The sequence below is a fragment of the Rattus norvegicus genome, chromosome Y (genome assembly GCF_036323735.1).
Source record: "Rattus norvegicus strain BN/NHsdMcwi chromosome Y, GRCr8, whole genome shotgun sequence".
NCBI lineage: Eukaryota > Metazoa > Chordata > Mammalia > Rodentia > Muridae > Rattus > Rattus norvegicus.
This window is the reverse complement of record NC_086040.1, coordinates 740,147-747,413: the sequence shown is the minus strand read 5'-3', so window position 1 is coordinate 747,413 and position 7,267 is coordinate 740,147. Positions and strand designations below refer to the sequence as shown.

At 48.2% G+C, this 7,267-nt stretch overlaps 1 pseudogene; it reads right to left on the bottom strand.

Annotated features, from left to right (window-relative positions):
• Positions 1 to 893: 893 nt before the first annotated feature.
• On the bottom strand, positions 894 to 6,389 carry LOC108353315 (uncharacterized; annotated as a pseudogene).
• Positions 6,390 to 7,267: the final 878 nt, after the last annotated feature.

Sequence of the window (7,267 nt, the reverse complement as noted above, 5' to 3'; positions counted from 1 at the left end):
GGTTATCAGACTTAAAAGAATGGGCCCTAATGATGGCAGAATCTCATGCTGGGAGAAGGAAATAGTACCAACTACAGAGGGACCAAGTCTTTCCGACAGAGATTTAAAATGAATCTAGCATCTTGTCTAACCACCTTACAAGATGTGAGGGGTGAAACTTGATCAGGACTGCTTCAAATGTGCATCACCTTGGTCCTCTATATGAACTTTTATCTTAGGTCAAAACTTGTAAGATAAACTTTGATGAGACAGGCTGACTCCATGACAGCCTTCAAATTGGCAGTTCAGGAAATTAAGCCTAAAAATCCAGGCTTCAGGCAGCTAGTCAGAAACTGCCCCATTCCCTGGCCTGAAGCAAGGACAATGGGTCAGCAACAGTTTCCAGCTATCTCCCACACCCCAGAATGGAATGACCTTAGAGGAAGACAAAGCCCACCTACTAGGGGATTCCCCTAAAGTGCTATAAATCAATCCTCTGAGCTCACTTGGGGGTGAGGTGGGGGTTGTCTCTCTAGTTTGGTAATTGGAGACGCCAGCATGCTGGACTTCTGTACAATAAACCATTCTTTGCCTTTATATACTACTTGAGTTTGCGGTATGGTTCATCAGCAAATCATGGGCCCTTTCAGCTGGAGGTGTTTTCTGGATTGCATTATCCTATTTCCCAGTAGGAGTAAATCTCCCTTGTCTGCTTCTGCTTTATTTTAGCTCCTTTAACCTTGTCTTGAGAAGGCTAGCCAGACCTGACAATCTGTGACCCCCAACTCACCCTCTAGAAAGCAACCTGGGACATGACACAACAGCTCAACAACTACTAAAAGACCCCCGAAGGGAGCCCCCCACTCAAGTCTCGGGAAAGACGCGCACCCAGTAGGACACAGACACCGACCTGCTGTAATCACACGAGGAAGATTTATTGTAAGCGAGATGAAACGAGAGCTCAGGCCAGCATGCTGGGGTCGAGACTCATACGCCACACAGGGAGTAGAGGAGTTCGACCCCGACCTGAATTTTCACAGAGCTTATAAAGGAAAAAACCACAAACCAGGGGGATCAAGAGGGAGGGAGGAGGGGAATTCCAAAACCATAAACTGCCCATACAGTTAGGTCATATACTAGTCATGTGTAACACTAGGCAACACACCCAGGACTTTGTGACATTGTGATTAGGGGTAGTGACATTTTACAGGGCCATTGGACCATTGTGGCCGGAGGCTATGGGTCATTGTGGCTGTTCCAGGAAACTTTTCATGCAAGAATGTTCCGGGAACCATTGTACAGCAAGGGAGGGGTGAAAAGTTCATGTTCTCACAGACCCTACTTTTTCTTTTTGGGTAGCTAGGCCTCTATTTCTTCTTTTTGGGTAGCTAGGCCTCTTATTATTAATTTTAATCCTTCATTCCCCACTTCTTCTTTTTCATCGGCTCTAATCTTAGAGCCATTGTTCATCCCATTGTAACTCTTGGTACTGTTGTCGCAGGACCAGTACCTGAACAGCACTCACTCTTTCTTTTATAAATGTCACCAGCCTATTGAGTATACATGGCCCGAAAGTAAGTAGAAGCATGAGAATTATAATGGGCCCAACTAAAGTAGAGAGGAGAGTGGTCAACCATGGGGACTTATTAAACCAACTTTCAAACCATCCCTGTCTGTCTTCTCTTTCTTTTTTTCGTATATCTAAGCGCTCTCTAAGTTTAGCCATCGAATCCTTGATCACTCCAGAATGATCAACATAAAAACAACATTCTTCTTTTAGAGCAGCACAGAGTCCTCCTTCCTTGAGGAATAATAAATCTAGTCCCCTTCTATTCTGTAGTACCACTTCAGACAGGGAGGTTAAAGATTCTTCTAGTTTAGTTATAGATTGTTCTATGGATCTAAGGTCAGTATCCATAGCTGCTCGTAATTCCTCATAATACTGGGGGGTCTGAATTAATGCAGCGGCACCCGTACCAACTCCAGCCGCTATCCCCAGTCCCATGAGTACTGCAAAGGTCAAGGTGATAGGCTCTCTCTTCCAGCGACCTCGGTGATCAAACTCATCTACAAAAGAGCTATCATCATGATATAGGAGTCTAGGAACGAGTTGAACCAAAATACAGTAATCTTTGGAAGTGTTGAAAACAGAAGTTGATACACAAGGAGTGAGACCAGTGTTGCAGGCCCATACTGTGTCTAGGGGGGGTACTAGATACTGATTACCTTCCATAGGCTGGACGGTTTGTGTTTGATTACAAAGGTGCTGTTTATCATGAGGTACCTGGCCTAAACAAAGTCCACTTCCTGAGACTGCTGTTAGAGTTAATTTTCTGTTTTCCCCCCAAGGGCATTGAGAGGAATGAAAGACCCCGCGGGCTACTCCAGCCCGTTCATCAACATATAAGGTGAAAGGCTTAGTCAAATCTGGCAAGGCTAAAGCAGGGGCTGCCAGTAGTGCAGCTTTTATGTCCTCAAAGGCTCTTTGGTGCTCCTCGGTCCAGGTGAATGGGACCTTTTCTTTTGTAAGAGGGTACAAAGGGGCTGCCAGTGTTGCGAACCCCGGTATCCAGAGTCTACAAAAGCCCGCCGTCCCCAGAAACTCACGTACTTGTCGCGGAGTGGTGGGGGTCGGGATCTGCATCACAGTTTTCTTTCGAGCTTCGGTGAGCCACCGCTTTCCTTCTCGGAGAGTGTATCCTAGGTAGGTCACCTCGGTGCGACACAGCTGAGCTTTTTTAGCAGACACCCGGTACCCCAACTCACCCAATTCATTTAGGAGCCTTTTGGTCCCCTCACGACACAGTTCCTGGGTTGAAGCAGCAAGCAGTAGGTCGTCTACGTACTGCAAGAGAGAAATCTGGGGATTTTGTGCCCTAAAGGCGCAAGGTCTCGATGGAGCGCCTCATCAAAGAGAGTAGGGGAATTTTTGAACCCTTGGGGCAGCCGTGTCCAGGTCAGCTGGCCAGTGTGTCCTCCTTCTGGATCTCTCCACTCAAAAGCAAATAGTGGCTGGCTGTTGGGATGCAACCGAAGGCAGAAAAAGGCATCCTTTAAGTCTAAGACAGTATACCAAGTCCGCTCTGGTGGTAGGGAACTTAGTAAATTGTAAGGATTTGGAACCGTAGGATGGATGTCCTGCACCCTTTTGTTAACTTCTCTTAAATCTTGTACTGGTCGATAATCATTAGTCCCAGGCTTGCGCACAGGCAGGAGAGGAGTGTTCCAAGGGGATTGGCAAGGCACTAGAATCCCTAGTTGTAACAGTCTCTGAATATGTGGCCGGATGCCTTCTTTAGCTTCCCTACTCATAGGGTATTGTTTGACTGAGACTGGAGAGGCATCGGCTTTTAATTCTACTACTACTGGCGGTACTTGCTTGGCTAACCCCATCCCTGTCTGCTCCGCCCAGTCTTCGGAAAAAGCAGACAGCCACTCGGGGGCGAGTAACTGTTTGGGATTCTGCTCATGGAGGCGGTATTCTTCTTCTAAACTTAAAACCAAACATGCAACAGGGGCCTCTTCCCAGGTTACTTTCGGCCCTTTTGAGGTGAACTGTACTTGAGCCTTAAGTTTGGTTAATAAGTCTCTTCCCAGTAGGGGCGTGGGGCATTCAGGAATCACAAGAAAAGAATGAGTCACTTGGCTTTTCCCTATGTCTAAAACTCGTTTAGTGGTCCAGGGGTAAAGTTTACTACCAGTGGCTCCCATTACCATAGTCTTCTTTTGCCCCAATTGTCCCAGTGGCTTGGTCAAAACTGAATGTTCTGCTCCTGTGTCTACCAAGAAATCAACAGGAGTCCCCTCCACAGAAAGAGTTACCCTAGGCTCGGGGAGGGGAGTCGAGCCCTGACTTCCCTAGTTCTCTTCAAAGGCCAGTACGTTGGGTCCTCTTTGTTTCTTTTTAGGACAGTTTCTGGCCCAATGTCCTTTTTCTTTGCAGTATGCACATTGATCATTTTCGAGCTGCAGTCTTTTTCCTCCCGGAGGTCTTCTTGCTCCGTTGCCCAGGTACCCTGACTGTCCCTTCTCTATCCTTTTGTCACCTACTACTGCGGCCAAAATCTTAGTTAAGTTCCTCTCCTGCCGGCGATCACGCCGGTTCTCTCTCTCTTCTGCCTCTTTCTTTTCTCTCTCTTGTTTCTCTTCCTCTGTTTCCCTCTTATGATACACCTTCTCTGCTTCTTTTACTAGATCTCGCAAAGTGTAGTCCTGGAGCCCCTCTAACCTCTGCAGCTTTCTTTTAATGTCTGAGGCAGACTGCCCAATGAAAGCCATGGCTACAGCCGCTTGCTGTCCCTCCGAGGAGGGGTCAAACGGTGTATATCTCCTATAGGCCTCCATCAGTCGCTCTAAGAAAACAGAGGGCGGCTCTGCTGGTCCCTGAAGAACTTCTCTTACCTTAGCCAAATTAGTGGGTCGCCGAGCGGCCCCTTTGAGCCCCGCCACTAGAGTCCGGCGGTATACTGTGAGACGCTCCCTACCTTCCGCAGTGTTGAAGTCCCAGGCTGGGCGGGTCAAGGGGAAGGTTTCATCTATAAGATTGGGGAGATTAGTGGGGGTCCCATCTGGTCCGGGGACATTCTTTCTGGCTTCCAAGAGGATCCTCTCCTTCTCCTCTGTGGTGAAGAGGGCCTGCAGGAGTTGCTGGCAATCATCCCAAGTGGGCTGATGGGAAAACATAAGGGACTCAAGAAGCCCAGTCAAGCCCGAGGGATTTTCTGAAAAAGAAGGGTGATTAGTTTTCCAGTTGTATAGATCAGCTGAAGAGAAAGGCCAGTACTGCAAAGGGACAAGTTCATCGGGGCCTGGCGGGGGGCCACCAACATAGGCACGGAGGGGCAGGGCAACAGTGAAATCTCCTTCTGGGCTGCGGCCTCTCCCACTCCGTGTCCCCGCCGCAGGCCCCCCCACCCCGTCCTTCTCGACAGGTGCCGGGACCGGGGGTGCAGATGGTCGCGGCAGAGGATAAGGGGGAGGCTGTGGCTCTGTCCACAAAGGGTCCTCGATCTCGGGGTAGATCTTCGGAGGTGCCGAAGGGTCTGCCGACGGTTGGGTCTGCTTAGGTTTAGCTGCCGCAACCGCCACCGTCACTCCGGACCCCATGGTCCAGGGCTTAACCCAAGGTGGGGGATTCTGGACCAGGTCCTGCCAGACGATGATATAGGGGATCTGGTCGGGATGTCCTCCTATTTCCTGAAAGATAATGCGCTTAACAGCGAAAACAAGAGACAGGTTAAAGGCTCCCTCTGGTGGCCATCCTACCTTAAAGTCCGGCCATTCGGATGAACAAAAAGTCTGCCAGGGTCCCTTCTTAACGTCTACTGAAAAATTGTGAGCTCTAGTCCTTACTTCAGTCCAGTGATCCAGAGTCAAAGTCAAAGGAGTCGTTACTTTCTGTCCCATGTCGAGCTCGACAACACACACCACACACACACGAGCACAAACAAAAGAGAAAAAAGAAAACAAAACCGACGTCGACCAGAGGCACTGAAACTGATCGGCAGGTCGCAGACCTTGCCTAACAAACCGGTCGTCAAGGAGTAACGTCTCCTCTGGACCTATCAGATGGGGTTCACCAGGCGTCCCTGGTCCCCCCTTGTGTCCTCCTGGGACGTCTCCCAGGGCGAACGGACGGTGGGTACCTGGACACGTCTATCCCTATCCACCCCGCTCTCCTTCCTGGAGCGCGGTCTCACTGAGCGTCCACAAAACCGAAACAGCGATCGCACCAGATTCCCAGACAGAACATAGACACAGACCCAGACACAGCGCTGAGATAAAACAGAGAATCTTACCTCCAAGTGGGTCTAGGACCCCTGGGTGGTCGCGCTGATCCCGGACGAGCCCCCAAATGAAAGACCCCCGAAGGGAGCCCCCCACTCAAGTCTCGGGAAAGACGCGCACCCAGTAGGACACAGACACCGACCTGCTGTAATCACACGAGGAAGATTTATTGTAAGCGAGATGAAACGAGAGCTCAGGCCAGCATGCTGGGGTCGAGACTCATACGCCACACAGGGAGTAGAGGAGTTCGACCCCGACCTGAATTTTCACAGAGCTTATAAAGGAAAAAACCACAAACCAGGGGGATCAAGAGGGAGGGAGGAGGGGAATTCCAAAACCATAAACTGCCCATACAGTTAGGTCATATACTAGTCATGTGTAACACTAGGCAACACACCCAGGACTTTGTGACATTGTGATTAGGGGTAGTGACATTTTACAGGGCCATTGGACCATTGTGGCCGGAGGCTATGGGTCATTGTGGCTGTTCCAGGAAACTTTTCATGCAAGAATGTTCCGGGAACCATTGTACAGCAAGGGAGGGGTGAAAAGTTCATGTTCTCACAGACCCTACTTCTTCTTTTTGGGTAGCTAGGCCTCTATTTCTTCTTTTTGGGTAGCTAGGCCTCTTATTAGTAATTTTTAATCCTTCACTACAACCACAGCAGCAACAACACAACACTTTCACTTCAGGTCCTTACATAGAAAGGGAAAACTGTTAATCCTGAGATTCAGCAGAAAAATCACCTCTACCGTTTTTGAGCCAAATTTAAAGCAAACTTTATTTAATATTAGAGATCAAGAAGTAGACCTTAGTCAGGACCATTCTCTGGAATTTCTCAGTAAGGATAGCTTGGAGCTATGCATTGCAAGGGCTTACAAGCCTATAGGAGGCTGTACTTTCACAGTTATTTCCCCAGGAACTACAATTTTCAGCATTCCAGGAAGTTACTTGGTCCTTTGGCAGATAGGGCTTACAGGTTAATTTGGGCATTACATTTCCCTGCTGGAGTTGCATATCAGGTCAAATCTTTGACCCTATGTTAGGCATTTGTTAATTTTGGGATCTCGAAATTATCAGTTACTATCTAGGAGTCCTGGAAATGGAAGGGGCACCAGTCACTTATTTTATCCCAGGTCCCCTTTTGTAATATTTCTTTGAGTACCGCCAGCTTACCATCCTGAATGGTCTGTACAGAAATAATAAAGCCATATAATATCCCTTTGTTCTGTGTAAAGCAAGCCAGGTGTCTTACCATGTTGAAGAAATATTTTAGCTACTGAATCTCACCTGTTGATAAGTCTGAGCACACTTTCATGGTATGCCAATTGGTGTTGTAGGTAGCCATTCTGCCTCTTATGCCAGGGAGTTTTTTGACTTAGCATCTCAGCCTGTGTGGGGACAAGGAAGGACTTGTTCTCCTGTTGAAAGGAAAATTATACAGATTTAAGGTTTAAAAATATGAAGTTAAAAGAGTATGTTTCAAAATTCACAACCTCA